The sequence below is a fragment of the Rhinolophus ferrumequinum genome, chromosome 22 (genome assembly GCF_004115265.2).
Source record: "Rhinolophus ferrumequinum isolate MPI-CBG mRhiFer1 chromosome 22, mRhiFer1_v1.p, whole genome shotgun sequence".
Taxonomy (NCBI): domain Eukaryota; kingdom Metazoa; phylum Chordata; class Mammalia; order Chiroptera; family Rhinolophidae; genus Rhinolophus; species Rhinolophus ferrumequinum.
The window spans coordinates 29,830,528-29,853,136 of record NC_046305.1 but is presented as its reverse complement, the minus strand read 5'-3'; the positions used below and the strand labels follow the sequence as shown (position 1 = coordinate 29,853,136).

Here is a 22,609-nt window from a genome sequence, read left to right as displayed (position 1 = left end):
CCAGGGTCAGTTCTCCTTCCATCACCATATATTTGATCCCCCATACCCTCATCTCCCACCCCTTCCCCCCTTACCCTCAGGTAATCACTAAACTATTGTCTGTGTCTATGAGTTTTTGTTTCTCATTTGTTTGTCTTGTTCTTTTCTTGTTTTTGGTTTATATACCACATATCAGTGAAATCATATGGTTCTCTGCTTTTTCTGTCTGACTTATTTCGCTTAGCATTATAATCTCAAGATCCATCCATGTTGTCACAAATGATCCTATTTCAACTTTTCTTACCACTGAATAGTATTCCATTGTGTATATATACCACAACTTCTTTATCCATTCATCTATCAAGGGACATTTTGGTTCTTTCCATGTCTTGGCCACCGTAAATAAAGCTGCAATGAACATTGGAGCACACTTGTCTTCATGGATAAATGTTTTCAGATTTTTTGGGTAGATACCCAGGAGAGGGATTGCTGGGTCATACGGTAATTCTATTCGTAATTTTTTGAGAAACCTCCACACGGCCTTCCATAGCGACTGCACCAGTGTGCATTCCCACCAACAGTGTATGAGGGTTCCTTTTTCTCCACAGCCTCTCCAACACTTGTTACTATTTTTCTTGTTGATGGTAGCCATTATAACTGGGTGAGGTGATATCTCATTGTAGTTATTATTTGCATTTCTCTGATAATTAGTGATGTTGAGCATTTTTTCATATGTCTATTTGCCATTTATATGTCCTCTTTGGAGAAATGTCTCTTCCGGTCCTCTGCCCATTTTTCAATTGGGTTGTTTGGTTTTATGTTGTTGAGTTGCATGAGTTCCTTGTATATTTTGGATATTAGCCCCTTATCGGAGGCACTGTTTGCAAAAATCTTCTCCCATTCAGTTGGTTGCCTCTTTATTTTGTCGATGGTTTCTTTTGCTGTGCAGAAGCTTTTAAGTTTGATATAGTCCCATTCCTTTATTTTTGCTTTTACTTCCTTTGCCTTTGGAGTCAAATTCATAAAATGCTCTTTGAACCCAAGGTCCATAAGTTTAGTACCTATGTTTTCTTCTATGCAGTTTATTGTTTCAGGTCTTATGCTTAAGTCTTTGATCCATTTTGAATTAATTTTGGTACATGGTGACAGATAGCAGTCCAGTTACCATTCTTTTACATGTGGCTTTCCAGTTCTCCCAGCACCATTTATTAAAGAGGCTGTCTTTTCTCCATTGTATGTTTTTTGCTTCTTTATCAAAAATTATCTGTCCATATTTATGTGGTTTTATTTCTGAGTTCTCAATTCTATTCCATTGGTCTATGTGTCTGTTTTTCTGCCAATACCATGCTGTTTTGATTATTGTAGCCCTGTAGTACAAGCCAAAGTCAGGGAGTGTGATACCTCCAGCACTGTTCTTTTGTCTTAAGATTGCTTTGGCTATTCAGGGTCTTTTGTGGTTCCAAACAAATCTTATGATCTTATGTTCTATTTTTTTTTTAAATGCCATTAGGATTTTGATGGGGATTGCATTAAATCTGTATATTGCTTTGGGTAATATGGCCATTTTAACTATGTTGATTCTTCCAATCCATGAACATGGAATTCCATTTCTTTGTGTCTTGTTCAATTTCTTTAAAAAATGTCTTATAGTTTTCAGCATATAGGTCTTTCATATTCTTGGTTAAGTTTATTCCCAGGTATTTTATTCTTTTTGCTGCAATTGCAAAAGGCATTTTTTTTTATTTCTTTTTCTGAGATTTCATTGTTAAATATAGGAATGCAATGCACTTTTTATTTTTTATTTTTTTTAATTTTTAGGTGCACAAAACAAAGTAATACTTAGACGTTTATCATTTATATCCCTCACACTGTGGACCCCCTCCCCCCATCCACTATCTCTCTGACATCGCACCGAGCCATCCCATTTCCACTGTCTCCACTCCCAATGCTGTACTCTGCCTCTTGTAAGTGTATACATACATATATATATATAATATTATAGTTGGCATTCATTATTGTTCAGCTTCAGGTGTACAGTGCAGTGATCAGGCATCTACATCTTCCCTGAGGTGGTTTCCCAAATGGGACACGTGTCCATTGGATACCCTACAAAAACTTGACATTATTGATTACGTTCCCCAGATTACTTTTCAAAACTCTGTGGCCATCTTGTGGTTACTGACTGTTTTCTAATCCCCTCACCTTCCCCCTTACCCCCACTCCCCCACCCATCTAGCAACCTCAGTTTTTCCTCTTTGTCTCCAAAACTGTTTCTGATTTGTTCATTCACTTATTCTTTTCTTTAGATTCCGCATATAAGTGAGATCATATGGTACTTATCTTTCTCTGTCTGACTTATTTCACTTAACATAATGTTCTCTAGGTCCACCCATCTTGTTGCAAATGGTAAGATTTCTTTCTTCTTTATGGCTGCGTAATACTCCATTGTATAAATGTACCACAGTTTCTTAATCCAGTCATCTACCGATGGGCATTTCGGTTGTTTCCATGTCTTAGCTATTGTGTATAGTGCTGCAATAAACATAGGAGTGCATAAAGATTTTTGAATTGGAGTTTTGAATTTCTCCGGATAGATACCTAAGAGTGGAATTACTGGATCATAGGGTAGTTCCATTTTCAGATTTTTGAGATACCTCCATACTGTTTTCCATAGTGGCTGCACCAATCTGCAATCCCACCAACAGTGCATAAGGGTTCCCTTTTTTCCACATCCTGGCCAGCACTTGTTGTTTGTTGATTTATTGATGATAGCCATTTTGACTGGGGTGAGGTGGTATCTCATTGTGGTTTTTATTTGCATTTCTCTGATGGTTAGTGAGGTTGAGCATTTCTTCATATGTCTGTTTGCCATCTGTATGTCCTTTTTAGAAAAATGTCTCTTTAAGTCCTCTGCCCATTTTTTAATTGGGTCGTTTGTTTTTTTGGAGTTGAGTTGAGTGAGTTTTTCATAGATTTGTGAAATTAATCCCTTATCAGATATATCATTGCAAATATCTTTTCCCATTCAGTAGGATCCCTTTTTGTTTTATTGATGGTTTCCTTTGCTGTGAAAAAACTTTTTAGTTTGATATAATCCCACATGTTTATTTTTTCTCTTACTTCCCTCGTGCAAGGGGATATATCAGTAAAAATCTTACTCCGGGTAATGTCTGTAAAGTTTCTTCCTATATTTTCTTGTAGGTATTTTAAGGTTTCAGATCTTACATTTAAGTCTTTAAGCCATTTTGAATTTATTTTTGTATATGGTGTAAGGAGGTGGTCCAGCTTCATTTTTTTGCATGTGTCTGTCCAGGTTTCACAGCACCATTTATTGAATAGACTGTCTTTACCCCACCGTAAATTCTTGCTTCCATTGTCGTGGATTAAATGGCCATATAGGCATGGATTTATTTCTGGACTCTCAATTCTGTTCCATTGATCTGTGTGTCTGTTTTTATGCCAGTACCATGCTGTTTTGATTACTGTAGCCTTGTAGTATAATTTGAAGTCAGGTATTGTTATACCTCCCACTTTGTTCTTATTTCTCAAGAATGCTGAGGCTATTCGGGGTCTTTTATGGTCCCATATAAATTTTAGGATTATATGTTCTATTTCGGTGAAAAACGTCATTGGTAGTTTGATAGGAATTGCGTTGAATATGTATATTGCCTAAGGCAGTATGGACATTTTAACTATATTAATTCTTCCTATCCATGAACATGATATGTGTTTCCATCTATTTATATCTTCTTTCATTTCTTTCTTCAGTGTCTTACAATTTTCTGAGTACAGATCTTTTACTTCTTTGGTTAAGTTTATTCCCAGGTATTTTATAGTCTTTGGAGCAATTGTAAATGGGATTGTTTTTTTAATTTCTCCTTCTGATGTTTTATTATTGGTATATACAAATGCAACTGATTTCCGAATATTAATTTTGTATCCTGCTACTTTACTGAATTCATCTATCAGCTCTAATAGCTTCTTGGTGGAGTCTCTAGGGTTCTCTATATATAGTATCATATCATCTGCATATAATGATAATTTTACTTCCTCCTTACCAATTTGGATGCCTTTTATTTCTTTTTCTTGTCTGATTGCTGTGGCTAGAACTTCCAGCACTATGTTGAATAGAAGCGGAGATAGTGGGCAACCTTGCCTTATTCCTGATCTTAGGGGAAATGGTTTTAGCTTTTCCCCATTGAGTATGATGTTAGCTGTGGGTTTATCATATATGGCCTTTATTATGTTGAGATATGATCCCTGTATTCCCGCTTTCTTAAGGGTTTTTATCATAAATGGCTGCTGCATTTTATCAAATGCTTTTTCTGCATCTATTGATATGATCATGTGATTTTTATTTTTCCTTTTTTTAACGTGGTGTATCACATTAATTGATTTGCAGATGTTGAGCCACTCTTGCATACCAGGGATGAATCCCACTTGATCATGGTGTATGATCTTTTTAATGTATTGCTGAATTCTGTTCGCTAATATTTTGTTGAGGATTTTTGCATCCATGTTCATTAGAGATATCGGCCTGTAGTTTTCTTTTTTTGTGGTGTCTTTGTCTGATTTTGGGAATAGGGTGATAGTGGCTTCCTAAAATGTGTTTGGGAGTCTTCCCTCCTTCTGGATTTTTTGGAAGAGCTTGAGGAGAATAGGTGATAATTCTGTTTTGAACGTTTTGTAAAATTCACCTGTAAAGCCATCTGGTCCAGGGCTTTTGTTTGTTGGGAGATTGTTGATTACTTATTCAATTTCCCTGGTGGTAATCAGTCTATTCAGGTTTTCTGTTTCTTCTTGAATTAGCCTTGGAAGGTTGTACACCTCTAGAAAATTGTCCATTTCTTCCAGATTGTCAAATTTGTTGACATATAGTTGCTCATAGTAATTTCTTAAATTTTTTTGTATTTCTGCGGTGTCTGTTGTCACTTCTCCTCTTTCATTTCTGATTTTATTCATTTGGGTCCTCTCTCTCTTTTTTTTCATGAGTCTGGCTAAAGGTTTTTCAATTTTGTTTATCGTCTCTAAGAACCAACTTTTGGATTCATCGATCTTTTGTATTGTTTTTCTGGTTTCTATTTCATTTATTTCTGCTCTGATCTTTATTATCTCCTTCCTTGTGCTCCCTTTGGGCTTATTTTGCTGTTCTTTTTCTAGATCCCTTAAGTGTGAAGATAAACTGTTGATTAGTGATGTTTTTTGTTTCTTTAGGAAGGCACGCATGCTATGAATTTCCCTCTTAGGACTGCTTTCACGGCATCCCACAGATTTTGGGTCATCGTGTTTTCAATTTCGTTTGTCTCGAGATATCTTTTTATTTCTTCCTTGATCTCCTGCTTGACCCATTCATTATCTAGTAATAAGTTATTCAGCCTCCATGAATTGGTGTGTCTTCCAGTTTCTTTCCTGTAGTTCATTTCTAATTTCATAGCATTGTGGTCAGAGAAGACAATTGGTATGATTTCAATTTTCTTAAATTTATCAAGACTTGTTTTGTGGCCTAACATATGGTCTATCTTGGAAAATGTTCCATGTGTGCTTGAGAAAAACATGTATTTTGCAGCATTGGGGTGAAATGCTCTGAAAATATCGATTAAATCCAAGTGGTCCAATGTATCGTTTAAGGCTGTTTTTTCCATATTGATTTTCTGTCTGGAAGACCTGTCCCTTGTTGTCAGAGGTGTGTTGAAGTCCCCTACTATGACAGTGTTACTGGTGATCTCTGTCTTTATGTCAGTCAGTACCTGTTTCATATATTTAGGTGCTCCTATATTGGGTGCATAGATGTTTACTAGGGTTATGTCCTCTTGATGGATTGCACCCTTTATTATTATATAGTGCCCATCTTTATCTTTTAATATGTTCTTCATTTTAAAGTCTATTTTGTCAGATATAAGTATTGCAACTCCAGCTTTTTTCTCATTTCCATTTGCATGAAATATCTTACTCCAACCCTTCACTTTCAGCCTGTGTGTGTCTTTTGTTCTGAGGTGAGTCTCTTGTATACAGCATATACAAGGGTCTTGCTTTCTTATCCACTCAGCCACCCTATGTCTCTTGATTGGAGCATTTAATCCGTTTACGTTTAAAGTGATTATTGATAGGTACATAGTTATTGCCATTTTTAAATTTGTAGTTAGATTGTTTTGATCTTTCTTCTATTTACAGAATTCCTTTTAGTATTTTTTCCAATGCTGGCTTGGTGGTAATAACTTCCTTTAGCTTATTTTTCTCTGGGAAGCTCTTTATCTCTCCATCAACTTTAAATGATAGCCTTGCTGGATAAAGCAATCTAGGTTGTAGGCGTTTGTTTTCCATCACATTGAGTATTTCCTGCCATTCCTTCCTGACCTTCAATGTTTCTGTAGAAAAGTCATTTGATAGTCTTATGGGAGTTCCCTTGTATGTAACCCTCTGTCTTTCTCTTGCTGCTCTTAGGATTCTCTCTTTGTCTTTGGATTCTCTCTTTTAAGCTTTGACATTGTAACTATAATGTGTCTTGGTGTGGACCTGTTTGGGTTTATCCTGGTTGGAACTCTCTGCACTTCCTGGGCTTGTATGTTGGTTTTCTTTATCAAGTTGGGGAAGTTTTCGGACATTATTACTTCAAATATGTTCTCAATCCCTTGCTTCCTCTTTTCACCTTCTGGTATTCCTATGATGTGCATGTTGTTTTGCTTAATGTTATCCCAGAGGTCTCTTAAGCCATCCTCATTGGTTTTTATTCTTTTTTCTTTCTGTTGTTCCATTTGGGTGATCTCTGCTACCTTGTCTTCTAAGTCGCTGATTCGATCCTCTGCTTCATCTAACCTGCTGGTAATTCCTTCAAGTGAGTTCTTAATTTCGGTAGTTATGTTCTTTAGTTCTAACTGGTTGTTCGTTGTGATTTCTACATCCTTCTTTATGTCTTCTCTAAGCTCCTTAAACATTCTTATCACCAGTGTTCTGAACTCTGTCTCTGAAAGGTTGGTTACCTCTGCCTCATTTGGTTCCAGTTGTGGAGGTTTCTTCTGTTCTTTTATTTGGGACGTGTATCTTTGTTTCCCTATTCTGGCTGACTCTCTGTGTTTGGTTTGATGTATTAGGTAGATGCCCTAGAGTTCTTAGTTCTTGCTAGGTTATCTTATGTAGTATGTGTCCTTTATATTTGACTTGCACTACTTCGTTCTTCTCCTCTGCGTGTGCTCCAAAGGTGACTCTTGTGTTGTGTATATTGTCCTGTTCAAGAAGATCTTTAATTGCTTTTTGCTTGTGAGTAGGTGGGGTTAACTCCTAGGCTGACTTGTTGTGAGACTTGGCACTGCCCTCCGCAGGGCGCTCTGCTGCTTGAGGGTTGACCACTTAAATGTGGTTTGGCCTCTATGGGCTCTTGTGCCTGCAGAGGATTCCCTCTGGGTGTGTGACTTGTAGGTGTTACTCTGGTTTGGTCTGGAGTTGGCCTCTGGATATGTTGAATCTTGTGCCTCTTAAGCTGTGCCCTGGTAGGTCAATTTCAGAACAAAGCAAAACACCAAGCACAACATCAATAACAACAAAGAAAAAATTCAAATACATTCACATGTAAAAACACCTGATAACCCCCACTGGAGACAGGCAAAGATATCAAAGATATAAAAACAAAGCAAAACAAAACAAAATAAAGCAAAACAATAAGCAGCGCCAGTCTTGGCTTAAGCCCACCAAATAATGTCCAGGTTCTCCTCTGCTGTATCAAAGAGCCCCCTGCTTATTGTTCAAGCAGAGCTGGTCACCTGGTGCCCAGAGTGACTTTGGGACTGTAGATTTAAATGTGTGGGCCTGAGGGGTCTGGATGATAGTTTTTACAAAGTCAGTGCAGTTTCTGCCCTTGCCTGCACATATGCGCACTGAGAGTAGCACCACCAGCCCCGTGTCCAGTACTCCTGAGTCTTAGGGCACTTCTTCAGTGTGTGTGTGTATGGGGGGGTTGGGGGGGGTGGGTGGGAGATATCTGAGCTGCTGAAAGCCCAGAGCTGCGTCTGCCGCTTACTGCTGATCCCTGGGAGTGCCTCGGCAGTTGCACTTGCCCCACCCTAGGCAGGTCAGAAAGGGTGGGGGCTGGGAGTGGAGAAGTTTCTTCTCTCCTAGCCCAGCCAAAATCACTCTCTTCCCAGCCTCTTCCCTGGGTCACAGCTGACTGTCAGTCTTCCCAGAGCCTGAGCACTATGGCTCCTCTGTAATCTGACACTACTCCTCAGTTCAGGGGCCAGTTTAAGTCTCTGGAAGGGCGGGGGTAGGATTGAAGAGCGGGGGGAGGGGCCCAGGTATGGAGTCTGTGTTCTTTGCCCTAGGGCCCACTAGCCGCCCTCCCGGCTGGAGAGATGAGCTGTGGGACACAGGGAAAGAGCCCACCTCCCGGTTTTTGTGTTCTCTCTTCTGCCCTGGAATCCTGTGCTTCTTTGGAACTGCAGGGTGCCACCACGGTTTTCACTGCTGCTGGCCGGGGCGGGATTCTGCGGCGGGACCGTGGGTTTTCACTCCGCTCCCTTTCTTCCTTCCCCTGCTCGCCCAATTAGCGCACCTTCAAGTAATCCTTCCACGAGTCTCTTAGCTGTTCTGCGTGATGAGCAAAGAGTTCTTTGATGGGTTATATGCCCTGTTTGTAATAAGATCCGGAGGAGAACTCAGAAAGTGCGCCCCGCTGCCGCCATTCCTATGACGTCATCCTGCAATGGACTTTTGTATGTTGATTTTGTAGCCAGCAACTTGACTGCATTTGTTGATTGTTTCTAATAGCTCTTTGGTGGAGTCTTTAGGGTTTTCTATATATAGGATCATGTCATCTGCAAAGAGTGACAATATAACTTCTTCATTCCCAATTTGTATGCTTTTTATTTCTTTCTCTTGCCTGGTTGCTCTGGAGAGGACTTCCAACACTATGTTGAAAAGCAGAGGTGATAGGGGACAGCCCTGTCGTGTTCCTGAACGTAGAGCAAAGGGCTTCAGTTTTTCACCATAAATGATGAGATTAGCTGAGGGTTTATCATATATGGCCTTTATTATGTTAAGGTATTTTCCTTCTATACCTATTTTATTAAGAGTTTTAATCATAAACAGGTGCTGTATCTTGTCAAATACTTTTTCTGCATCCATTGACATAATCATATATTTTTTGTTCTTTATTTTGTTTATGTGATGTATCACATTGTTGGATTTGCATATGTTAAACCATTCTTGTGCCCCTGGGATGCACCGCACTTGGTCTTGATGAATAATCTTTTTAATGCATTGTGGCATTCGATTTGCTAGAATTTTGTTTAGGATTTTTGCATCTGTATTCATCAGAGATATTGATCTGCAGTTTTCTTTTTTTGTGTTGTCCTTACCAGGTTTTGGTATCAGCGTAATGTTGGCCTCATAAAATGAGTTAGGGAGTACTGTCTCTTCTTCAATTTTTTGGAAGAGTTTGAGCAGGATTGGTATTAGATCCTCTTTGAAGGTTTGGTAGAATTCACTAGTGAAGCCATCTGGTCTCGACTTTTGCTTTTGGGAAGGTTTTGGATGACTGATTCAATTTCATTACTGGTGATCGGTCTGTTTAGATTTTCCAGTTCCTCATGGTTCAGCCTTGGAAGGCTATGTTTCTAAGAACTTGTTCATTTCTTCTAGGTTATTGAATTTGGTGGCATATAGTCCTTCATAGTATTTTTGGATGATCCTTTGTATTTCTGTGGCATCTGTGATAACTTCCCCTTTTTCATTTCTGATTTTGTTTACTTGTGTCTTCTCTCTTTTTATCTTAGTGAGCCTAGCCAATGGTTTGTCAATTTTGTTAATCTTTTCAAAGAACCAGCTCTTTGTCACATTAATTTTTTCTATTGTCTTTTTGTTTTCTATTTCATTTAGTTCTGCTCTGATTTTTATTATATCCTTTCTTCTGCTGACCTTAGGTTTCATTTGTTCTTCTCTTTCTAGTTCTTTAAGGTGGAACGTGAGGTTATTTATTTGGGATTTTTCTTGTTTCTTGAGATAGGCCTGTAATGATATAAATTTCCCTCTTAAAACACTTTCACTGCATCCCAAAAATTTTTGTAGGCTGTATTTTCATTCTCATTTGTTTCTATGTGTCTTTTGATATCTCCTCTAATTTCTTCTTTGACCGGGTCGTTCTTTGAAACTATGTTGTTTAATCTCCAAGTATTTGTGGTTTTTCCCGCTCTTCTTGCAGTTGATATCCAATTTCAAAGCCTTGTGATCAGAGAATATGCTTGGTATGATTTCAATCTTCTTAAATTTGCTGAGGTTAGTTTTATGTCCCAATGTATGGTCTATCCTTGAGAATGTTCCATGTACACGAGAAAAAAATGTATAGTCTGATGTTTTAGGACGAAGTGCTCTATAAATGTCAATTATGTCCATTTCATCTAATGTGTCAATTAGGGCTGCAATTTCATTTTTATTTTCTGTTTGGACGATCTATCCATAGCTGTCAATGATGTATTTAGGTCCCCTAGTATAACTGTGTTTTGGTCAATTTCTCCCTTTAGTTCTGTTAGTAGTTGCTGGTATATTTTGGTGCTCCGTGATTGGGGGCATAATTATTGATGACTGTTATGTCTTCTTGTTGTATACTCCCCTTTACCATTATGAAATGTCCATCTTTGTCTCTTGTTACCTTTTTCACCCTGAAGTCTGTTTCATCTGATATCAGTATAGCCGCACCTGTTTTTTCTTGATACCATTTGTTTGCAGTGTCAATTTCCACCCTTTCACTTTGAGTCTATGTTTGTCCTTGTAGCTGAGATGCGTCTCTTTGAGACAGCATATGGTTGGGTTTTGTTTTTTGATCCAATCTGCTACTCTGTGCCTTTTTATTGGTGCATTCAGTCCATTTACATTTAGGGTGATTATTGATACGTAAGGATTTCCTATCATTCTAGCTTTAATTTTCTCATAAGACTGTGTCTCCATTGTTTCTTTGCCTTTTTATTGTTGACTATTATTTCTTTTTTTCTTTTTCTTTTTCTTTTTTTGTCTATAGCAGCTTTATTCATAATTGCCAAAACTTGGAAGCAACCAAGAAGGCCTTCAACGTGTGAATGGATAAACAAATTATGGTACATCCAGACAATGGAGTATTCACTGCTAAAAAAAAAAAAAAAAAAAAAAGGGGGGGGGGCTAAGGGATCACATATATGGTGATGGAAAGAGAACTGACTCCGGGTGGCGAACACACAATGTGACATACAGACTATGTACTACAGAATTGTACACCTGAAACCCATGCAACCCCACCAACAATTGTCACCCCAATAAACTTTAATTTAAAACAAAATCAAAAAAAGCATTGGGCTATCGAGCCATGAAAAGATATGAAGGAATCCTAAATTTACATTGCTCTGAAAGAAGTCAATCTGAAAAGGCAACTGTATGATTCCAACTGTACAACATTCTGGAAAAGGCAAAACTATGGATACAGAAAATGTGTCAGGGGTTAAATAGGTGGAGCATATAATTTTTAGGGCAGTGAAGCTATTTTGTATGACACTATAATGGTGGATATGTCATTATACATTTCTCAAAACCCATAGAATGTAAAACATAAAGAGTGGACCCTAATGCAAACTATGGGCTTTCGGTGATAATGAAGTGTTAATGTAGGTTCAATAAATGTACCCCCTCTGTGCAGGATGTTGACAGTAGGGAACATGGGGGAGTGCAGGGAACAGAATTTGGGAACTCTAGTTCCTGCTCAATTTTTTCTGAAAATCTAAAACTGCTTTAAAAAATCTATTAATTAAAAGAAAACCAACTTATATTCTATATGTTATAGCTAAATACCTGAAGCAGCAGTGGCAGTCACTTTTTGGCAGACCTCAAGTACAGAATCCAGACATTCACATCTGTACTCAAGGCATCAGGCAACACTGAGGATGGCCAGGACAGAGCACAGCAATCATTGGGATACAAATCAGTGTATCTGTGAGCTATCTATCCACCATTTATTCTTTATTAAGACATGGCCATTCCAAAAGGAATAATATGGTTGTGTTCAAACCAGGTTGCTTCTACTTCTTCATTGTAGTTAATCTTTCCATCATTCTCTTATTCCTCTTAACACAATCGGGGCATAACATATTATCTTCTAGGTCTGGGGAAAGTGCAGGCCGGCAACAGGAAGAGAGAGATCATCTTCTTAGGAGGGTCAGGTACCCACGCCTGACCTGCATAGAACTGCAGGCGAACCCAGCCCTCTCTGTCTGCCAAGAGAGGTCTGCCATGGACCACACACCACCTGACACCAGAGCTTTGCAGCAGAAAGTTCTCGGCAAAGTAGGAATGGGACATGAATTCATAGCCTTAGGTTGAACGGCTCTTGCAGCAAGTCTTGCCCATGCTGCCAACATGGCTTCCTGAGCTGAAGTTATCACTTCAACGCTATTGGTCATTTGCTCTCTCTCACTCATACAACTTTTCTTACTCCTTGCTTTCTTGGTCACCATCTTGCATTTCTTTGAACTTGACTCCTGTAGTATTTCAGGAATATTTTGTTTTACTTCAGAGTATGCATGTTCCTTGAGCCTCAGATAAACATCTATTTTCTTGCCATCAGTACTCAAATTAAATTGTTGGCACCAGTTCCACAAAGTGTCCCAACGCACTTCATTAATTGAAGGCAAAATGGTCGGCAAGGGGAGCATTGGTATTGGACAAGCTTTGAACTCTTCACTCCTTAGAGGAAGATAAACTTCATCATCTGTCCTAGGAATCTTCAGGTTGTCTTCTGAGATTGAAGAAATGCTTGGTTCCATTTGATTTTCTTCATTAGGTTCCTCACTAACTGGAACCAATGTGAGAATCACACTTTCTTCCTCTAATTCAACCTTAAAGTAATCCTTTTCGCTGCTATCAAAATTTGAATTTGCTATTCCCAGGAACACTCAGAGAACAGCAAAGCCAGCACAGTTAAGGATACCTGCAGTTTACTCCTTTTAACCTGACGATTATTACTGTGTGGTGGTGGTATTCTATGATGTTTACCTCTGTTTCTTCTTGTATTACAGTATATATTTCAGTTCTGGATTTTTTTTGAGTGGTTACCCTTAAGTTTATGTAAAAGAAAGTTTGATATTTAGAGTATTCCATTTTCTGCAGCATGCCTGCTTTCTCCATTCCCATGTTCCAGTTCAGGCCTTTACTCTCCCCCTTTTTATGTTTTGTTTGCTACAAATTGTCCTTTTTGATGGTCATCGAATAGCTTCCTTTAGTATTTCTTGTAGTTCAGGTCCTGTATTAGAAAATTCCCTCAGCTTCTGTATGTCTGGAAAGGTCTTCATTCATCCTTCATATCTAAAGGATATCTTTGCTGGGTATATTATTCTTGGCTCATAATTTCTCTCTTTCAATAGTTTGAATATTTGGTTCTACTCCCTCCTGGCTTGTAGAGTTTCTGCTGAGAAATCTGATGATAATCTAATGGGCTTTCCTTTATAGGTTACCGTCTTCTTTTCCCTGACTACCTTGAGGATTCTTTGTTTGTTGTTGATTTTTGACAGCTTCAATACAATGTGCCTTGGAGAAGGCCTGTTGGGGTTGAGGTAATTAGGTGTTCTATTTGCTCTTGGATTCAAGGATCCAGTTCTTTCCACAAGTTTGGGAAGTCCTCATCAACTATTTGTTTGAATATACTCTCTGTTCCCTTCTCTCTTTCTTCTCCTTCTGGTATGCCCATTATTCTTATATTGCTCTTTCTGATGGAGTCAGAAAGTTCTTGTAGAAGTCTTTCATTTCTTTTAAGTCTCAAGTTTCTTTCTTCTTCCATCCATGTCATTTCCAGGTTGCTATCTTCGATGTCACTGATTCTTTCCTCCATCTGGTCAAGTCTACTACCTAAGCTGGCTATTTCATTTTTAATTTCTTCTATTGAGTTCTTAATCTCCAGAAATTCTATTTGGTTCTTTTTTTAAAATTTCAATCTCTTTGGTAAAATGTTCACATTGTTCTTTGATTGTGTTTCTGAGTTAATTAACTCAGAACTCAGAACACAGAACTTGTGTTTCTGTGTTTTCTTGCATCTCGTTGAGTTTTTTCAGAACTGCAATCTTGAATTCTCTGTCGTTTAAGTCACATATTTCCATATCTTTAAGTTCCTTTTCTGGAGACTTTTAACTTTCTTTCTGAGCTGTCCTATTGCCTTGGTTATTCATGGCAATTAATGATTTATTGTTTCTTTTCCCAGACATTTACAGGAGTGGGTTCCGCAACAGGTTGATAGGAAGAGGTCTTTCGTTTTCCAGTACGTATTGGTAGAATGTTTTATTTTCTCTCCGACTGCAGCCTTTTTTTTCTCTCTCACCTATAGTGTTATGTTTTCTCTGCACTATTACAGCTTCTCACACAATGGGCGGATTCCCTGGAAGGCAGGCTTCTCCTCTGTTAACAGCTCATCTGGGTCATAGGGCATTGCGTCCCTGTGGGGATGCAGAGAGCTTTTGAAGTTCCAAAGCTCTTCCTGCACCAGATTCAGAGTCCGTGTGTTTCAGCGGTTCTGTTTACTCCTACAGGGATCTGCTCAGACAGTTGGGGACAGGAACAGGGTGAGTTGTGAGAACTGGCCCAGAGCAATGGCGGCGACCACCACCACAGCCAATCCTGCTTCCACATCTCCCTCCCCTTTGCCAGAACTAGTTGGGCTGTGAATCTGTGTCTGTGGACCACAGTTTTCAGAACTGCAAATATTCTGTTCTTTTGATTTGACAGTGCTAGTGTTCTCCTTCTAGCACTAGGCAGGTGGGGGCGGGGTGAGCTCTGGGAGGGTAGGGAGGAGGTGGCTAGTCTCAGTGCCTAAGGCTTCCATTCTCTGTGGCAGTGAGGGCTCAAACCAGCATTTTCAGCCTTCTTCTCTCAGTCTTTGCTCCGAGGTCTCTTCCGTGAGCGTTGGTTTCAGCCGTGTTATACGCTGTTTCCTCAGCCCTGTGGGACATAAACGAAGCCCTCGCAGTCTGACTTCTTCCCTGTCCTGCAGCTGCGATTGTTCCGGGATGCAGCGAGCTTGAAGCACTGAGCTAGGTCTGCGTCCTGCGCTGGCGCTGCCCCGTCTCATCACTTCTCCCTTCCCTCCTCCCCTGCTCACGCAATTTGCCGAACTTTCGGTGAATTCAGTAGTGATGCTCTTCGTCTTTCCTGTCTGCTGTGCAGGGAGTCCTTTGTGGAGTTATAGTTTTTCAATTTGTTGTAAGTTCCAGGGGAGATTTCCAGACGCTTGTCTCACGCTGCCATTTTGATGATGTCACTCTAAGTGCCCTTATTTTAAGAGAAAAATGCTTATGTGTCATACACAAAAACCTTTGATGCAATCAATGCAGATAGTTATAAATGAGGTCAGCAAGATGCAGGCCGCTTCTGTCAGCACATGGTAGCACACGGCACTACACAGCAGCCCATGGCAGCCCAACTCCAGGGAGAGCCGATGTTTACAATCTTAGCTGTAGAGGGCTCACTGGCCCATGTGGGAATAGCATTAGGAACACAGAGCTCCAACCACCTGAGCCACTGGGCTGGCCCCTACTGACACCTTTCTGTGTGTAAGGCACTATGAGTACAGAGATGAGCAAAGTTGACACTGTCCGAGCTCTTGTGGGACTGAGTCTCATGGGGGAAGACAGACTATCAAGAGTCATTTAGAACATAATTAGGTGTTATGATGAGGGAGGCACCAGGAGCTCTGGAAGTGATAGATCAGTCTCCCGCTTTAGACTTGGCAATATAAGGATTTCTTCCTGGTAGTGATGATATCTACTTAAAAGATAAGGAGACGCTAGTCAAACAGAGGAATAAAAGAGTTATCAAGGTGTGTGACAAGTGTTTTGGGCAAAGGAAACAGCATTTGTGATGCAGGATGTTAGGTAGGACTCATCTGTTACCTTGGAATTGTCAGTTAGGATGCCAAACTGGGAGGTGGCAAGTCAGCTTTGCTACCCAAACCATACCTACACAGGAAATAAGTAGAAGATGGTGTAGAGGTGAAAAGAGAAAGGGGATTGATGGATTCATGTGTCTGTCATCAGCCAAGGGAGTAAGTGGTATGCATTTGTCCTCACCTCCAGGTGAGGGGCCTCCAAGAGAACCACTCATGAAAATTGGTGGGTTGGCAAGGAGAGACTGACATCTCAGTCTTGGTTAGGTATCTGCTGATGGGCTTGCGGATCTGTGATCTGTTCTCTGTGATCATTGGTGTAAGGAAAGAGGGTTGACAAGGAAAAAGCTGCCATTCCTACAATTTGGTTTACCCAAGGATGTGTGAATTTCCTGTAAGTCAAATGAACAGTGTGGCAATCAACAGGGTTTAAGCCATCTTGCTAATTCTCTTCCCCAAAAAACTGGCAGCCAGGGAGCCTACTTATACTGTTAAGGGCAGGTTCCTGAGGGCTTGTGGAAACAACTAAGCTGGAGCAGATTTTCCATTAGAGGGTTGTACAATGGGGAGAGCTCCAAGGACAGTAACTCATGTGCCTATAAGAGCTAGCATTTGGGCACTTTACAAATGGAAGGCATCCATGACCAGTTAGCTTAGCTTGAGAAGCAGACAACCAACAAATGACTGCAGTTACGTGCCCAGTTAGTAAAAAGACTTTTTGCCCTCTTCTTCCATTCTTCCCCATCCTTCCTCCAGGTCACAGCACTAAAAGTTGTTTAAATTAGGGAAAGAGAGAGTTCTATTAAAGGACAGAATGCTCCAGTTCCCCAAACCAAGTCCCACTGCTGAAGCCTGGCTGGTGCTGGGGGGAAGGAAGGAGTATAAAACTTGATGTGAGATTGAAATTTTAAAGTGGACTACACTAATCTTGGCTTTTAATAATTAAGTGAACAGAAAGCTACAGAAACTGTCAGAGCTAGACAGGGAGAAGTGACAGAGTATGGTGGAAGACCCCGGTTAAAACTACATCAAGATTGTATTGAGCAGAGTTCAGAATGTTCATTAAATTGTTTCTATCTGCAAAGAGTCTTTGAGGTAAGAGGCAGCCTGGTGTGGTAAAGGAACTGATAGTATGTGAAGATGATTGCAACACAGTGAGAAAAGGTTGGAGTGGGAAGAGGCCAGGTAATAAAGTCCTAAGGTGTTTGTACTTAATTCTGGGGGCAAAAGAAAGCCATATGCTTTAATGATAAAATTTGGATTTTAGAATGATCTAACGGGGATGGGGTGGGGACTAGAGACAAGGAAACCATTTAAGTAAGAGATGATGGTGATTTGTGAATGACAGTGGGGATGGAGAAAAGTGGTCACATTGAAAGATATTTAGGAAGGGAACTATCAGAAATTGCAGATGGAAGAAAGAGCCAACAAAGTTTCTCTTTCCCTGACTCTCCTTCCAGCTGACCCAAGAAATGCTGTCCTGTTTCCAGTTTCTCTTCTCACTTTACTAGATGCTGCCAATGCCCAGCTTAGCCTTTTGATTCTCTGGGACATGATGGAAGGGTGCTTGGCCTGGAAACCGCTGCCCCCTTGTGGGTTATCAGCAGTACCGTTTCCACATAGGTCTCTCAGCAGCTTGAGATAGGCTGCACCTCAAGTGTCATCCCGCTTTCACAGATGAGGCCATGGTTCCGATGTTTAAGTGACTTACCCAATACCCCACAGCTTGTTTGTTAAAAGGACAGCTTTGCCCAAAATACAATGCCTTGAGTATAGCAATGGAAATAACCAGAGACCCGTTACCAGTTGTCTGGGTCTTTTTCAAGGTGCTTAAGTGTTCCGAGACCGAGGCCCGTCCGGAAAATGTGGGGAAGCGCGCATGTTCCACGGAACTGAGGACAGCCCCAAGAGGTGGGGAAGTGCGCGTGCGCCGCAGGTCCGAGGCCCACCACGGAAGAGGGGAAGGGGCCTGAAAGGAGTGCGTTGGCTCTCCATCTGCCTAAGCAGTACACGTTCCGTTAGTGGAATCTACTCAATGCGGATCCCTTCCTTAGGTCTAGGACCAATGCCTTGTGATCTCTCAGTAAGTACCGCACCTTTGGAGTCTCCTAGGGTCAAACTGAACGAGTCATGGGACGGGAAGTGCACCGCGACATTGGGGCTTTCTGGAGCAGCGGAAATTAGCGAAGTTCATTGGCTAGTAGGAATCAAAAGAGGCTGGGTCCTTCGACTTGAGCGTGGGGCACTATGGGTGTTGTAGTTCCGGGGGTTGTGGTCCAGACTTTTCAAGAGAAAGCTGTGAAACCAGTATGTCCGAGCTGGCGCATAGAAGTTGCTTGCATAGGAGAAAAGGGTGTGAGGAAGCTGCGTAGGTGTGGCTTTGTTCTGCTATTTCTGTTTCGGGTGAGACCTCGCTCTTTGTGTCTCGCCTTCAATGATCTTCATTTAGTCCCATACCTTAGGCTTTCCTTCTTTATAAAACCACTTGTCACCTATAGACCCCTCTTTATTCTTCCTAGATGGCTCCGACTCATCTTAACTCCCCGCTTCTCGGCTACCCTACTCACACACAGTCCTTGAATGCTCCTCCATCATGTTTTCTCTCGAGAGTACCTTTTCTTGTCGCTATCCTAGACAGAGCTCCTCTAATCTGCCCCTGGCCCATGAGTCATGCCAAGGGCCCCAGGAAAAGGATCCTACAGCAAATGTTGATAGGCACAGGCAGATTTGAGTCTCCCACTTCAGCAGCCTTGCAGTTCACTTCTTGTTTCTCCTCTGATCATTGCTTCTTTTCTGGTTGCACCTCTATGTAGCCTCTTTGATGGGCCACCTTTGGCCTTAGATGGTCACTCTCAGTCCTGTCACTTTGTCTCTGGCCTTCATAGTTTGTTAATACTACAGAGTGCCCAAACATAGCTTGCTTTATAGGACAGAGAGGGAGAAATGAAAGAAACTGGAGAGAAACAAAGAAACCACTAAGGTTTCAGAGAGGTCAGGGTGAAAGAGGAGGAAGAGAGAGCAAACCTTTTCTTCTTGTTCCTCCACAAACTGTTTAGTGCTGACTGTGAGCAGGGCTCTGTAAACTCTGCTGGGGATACGCTAGCCCCAAACCACCTAGATACTGGGCGTCCAGTCAGTGAAGACAGACATACAGGTAAGCAACAATGCAAGATGGCATCAGGCTCTCTTCTGTGGACTTCCTGTGTGTTCCTCTGCTCATTCTCATCCCTCCCTCAGCTCATTCCAAAATACTTTGCCTCTCCATGGCTCCCTCTGTTCTATGCTTTTCCCATTCCCCAGCCCCCTTCTCTCCTTGTTCTGACCCAGCTGTTTCTTTTGTATATTGCTGTTTTGTCACTCTGAACAGTGTCAGGGATAGGCATGTTCATAGGATTTAGAAATAGAGACTGCTCCGTGCCTGACCTTCATCTTTATGTAAGAAATGTCTATGAACCTTCTCATTCCAGGGCTTTGCATTCTCTCAGCATTTGTGCACATAACTTATGCTAGAGTCACTTGCAGATCTTTCATGCTCAGTGCTCTAGAATCATGAAATTCCATGCAGCCCAAATTGACTTAATTCTTCTGCTTCCTATTTAGTGGTGCGAGAAATCTGAGATTTGAGAAGTTAATTTCATGGTGACAATAGTCAGCAATAACCTGTTAAAATGTAATGAGAGGTAGAATCCTGTATTAACGAGAAAATATGCCTTAGCATTAAAATAAAAGCATGCCTTCATGGATTGACTAGGCAAGAACAGGAGATATTTTTGAAGTGTTAATTGAGAAATGTTTTTTCCCCCAGTCTATTCTAAATGGCCTTATTGGAGGCAGTGCAGTGTGTGTGTGTGTGTGTGTGTGTGTGTGTGTGTGTGTGTGTGTAGGAATTTCCAAAGAATAAATAATCTAATAACTATGCTTATTTAGCTTAAGAATGCTTTACAATACCTGTGGGCAGTAGATTTACCTCTAAAGGTTGTTTATGACTAATACTAGCTTCATTTGCATTCCTTGGCAATGGGACCCACCACAAAGAAGTGAAACTTCATATTTGGTTATACTTAAAATAGTTTCCCTCCAAGCCCCTAATGATTTGATCTCTAGTCTCACCTCCTGTCCTCTTCCTATGGTCACTCTGCTCTAGCTACCCTGGCTTTATTGCTGTTTCTTGAACATGTCACACACACTTCCTCTGCCTGGAATACTTTTTTTTCAGGTAAACTTGTTCAGGGCCTTACTCAAATATTATCTCATCAGAGAGGCTTTCTCTGACCACCTTATCTAACATAGAGCTTTTATCAGTCTATTTCCCTCTATTATTATCAATACTTGAAAATGTTATATATTTGTTTACTTTCTTATTGTCTGTTTCCCAAACTGGAAAATAAGCTTCATAATAGTATGGTACCAATCTGTTTCCCTAGTCCCTATAACATGATATATAGAAAACACTAATTTGTAGAAAGAGAGGATTATTTCCCCCTTCTTCCTCCTCCCACCCCCACTCCAGTTCAAGCCGTTGTTTCTCAGTCTAGTTGTATAGGACAGCTCCCTGGCCCATGCTGGTATTATGAGCCTTGCGCTCCTCCCGGCTGAGGCAGTCGGTAGCACACGGCAGCACACAGCAGCCCACAGCAGCCTGTGGCAGCCCGGGGCAGCTCACGGCAGACCAGCTCCAGGGAGTACTATTGTTCACAATCTTAGGTGTAGAGAGCACAGCTCACTGGCCCATGTGGTAATCAAACCAGCGACCTCAGTGCTAGGAGCAGGGCATGCCAACCACCTGAGCCACCAGGCTGGCCCAGTTCTTGGTTCTCTTCCTTTCACTTGCACCATTTACTCTTGGACCACCTTGGATATTGCGAATCTATCAGATGTTTGTTTTTCAGGATTCTGTCCTTAATCTTTTCACTGTTTACACCCTTTTTGGGTATCCTTTCCCCTCCCTTACCATTTATTTATTACCAGCTCCCAAATCTGTATCTCTCCCCCCTGCTCTCCCCCCACCCCCTCCCCGTTGATTCATGGTAGAATGAATTCTTTTAGGTTACTAACTTAATCCTGACCTGTGTCATGTGTCATTTAAACTATTGATTTTACTTCTATGTGGTCCCCTTGTCTCCAATCTTACCATCCAAGGTACCTAGTTTACTGCCACCAGAGTGATTGTCACCAACCACAAATCTGACCACATCTCCTATTTAAGACTCTTCAGTTGGTAACTCCTTAGTTGGCATCCCAGGCACCCCCTTCTTGCCTCCCCCGCTCTGACTCCTGTTTACCTCAATGTCTTTATCTTCCACCATACCCTTCCTCATTTGACTCAGAAATATGAAATTTGACTATTACTATTTTATTTATATTTATATTATTACCTTATTTATATTTATAAAATTGGCTATATTATATTCTATTTTTCTGTGTGTTTTCTTTGCTTAGAATGCTCTTTCCCTTTATCCTTTCCTTTCTACAGTTGCTGGTCTTTCACAACTCAGCTAGAGGAATATGTCTTCTAAGAAGTTTTAACAGTTCTCCTCCCTGTCTAGCATAGATGAGTTTTCTCCCCTATTGCCCACTCCTTCTATCAAAACAAAACACTACTGTACTTACTGATCTCCCTCTCTACCTACTTGATTTTAGGTCTTTTGAAAGTAGTCATGTGAAAGGCTATTTTTATGGTATTTAGGAGTATAGGCCTTTGAGTCAGTCAGGCCCACGTTTGAATTCCAGCTCTGCCTCTTCTTGGCTGTATGCTGTTGGGCCAGTTACAAATCATTGAGCCTGTTTCCTCTTCTGTAAAATTATCTAATTTTACTCATCTTTGTATCCCCATGCTCATTGCATTCAACTTAGTTGTCTCTTTGTAGGTTTTTCCACATTGTCTGCCCCTCTACTGTTCACACAGGTCTGGGACTGATGACTCTTGGTCATAATAGCACTAGTCCTGATATGGGTGAGTGATAGGTGAGTGCATCTGTGTGTATTTGAGAGAGAGAAAGATAGTGAATGTATGAGTAGGTTATATCCCAAGCTCAGCCTTGCTCCATTTGATAGTTAAAATTGGATAGTTTGTGTCTAATTGGGGTCCTAAGTTAGGGTAAGGTGGTGGCAGAGAGAATGAAGAACAAGTTATGCTAGAAAAAATAAGACTGGAAAAGATTAAACTTTCCAAACATTTGTATTTGCTTTTATACACTTCCAGCTTAAAACTCATAAAAACAACCAAATTTGAGTATGATTTATTAAATTGACATCTTAAATCTAAGGTGGTTTTCTTTTTATTCATAACATATAAACTTCAGCTAGTCATTTACTTTTGTTTCAAACAAAACCACGAGAGCAAGAGATTTCAGAAGTGTAAGAAGTCATTTGATTGATGTTCTGGTATATCTGCTTTAGTAGAATGGATTAAAATGTCTCATGTTAAAGTCTCATCTCAGCCTAGCTTTCAAAAAAATTCTTCGTTGTATTTTCAAAGGACTTCCAGAATTTGCTTATTATGTCTTTCAAAGCTTGAAATATACAATACAGCAAGTACTATGCTTCCCTCAAAATAATAATAATAATAATAATAATAATAATAATAATAATAGGATGTGGATAGTGGTTGGTGATAGCTTAAAGTTAACAATTGAAAGTGAACAGTGACATGGTAATTGAAAGTTGGTCACACCTCAGTTTGGTTTTCTTGCTTTGTTTTGAATTCTTCAGAAGAAAAATATTGGATTCTCACAGTAATAACCTATATTTGAG

The 22,609-nt window shown here is 40.5% G+C and overlaps 1 pseudogene; it reads right to left on the bottom strand.

Moving 5' to 3' along the window:
- Positions 1 to 12,008: 12,008 nt before the first annotated feature.
- On the bottom strand, positions 12,009 to 21,162 carry LOC117015051 (developmental pluripotency-associated protein 2-like; annotated as a pseudogene).
- Positions 21,163 to 22,609: the final 1,447 nt, after the last annotated feature.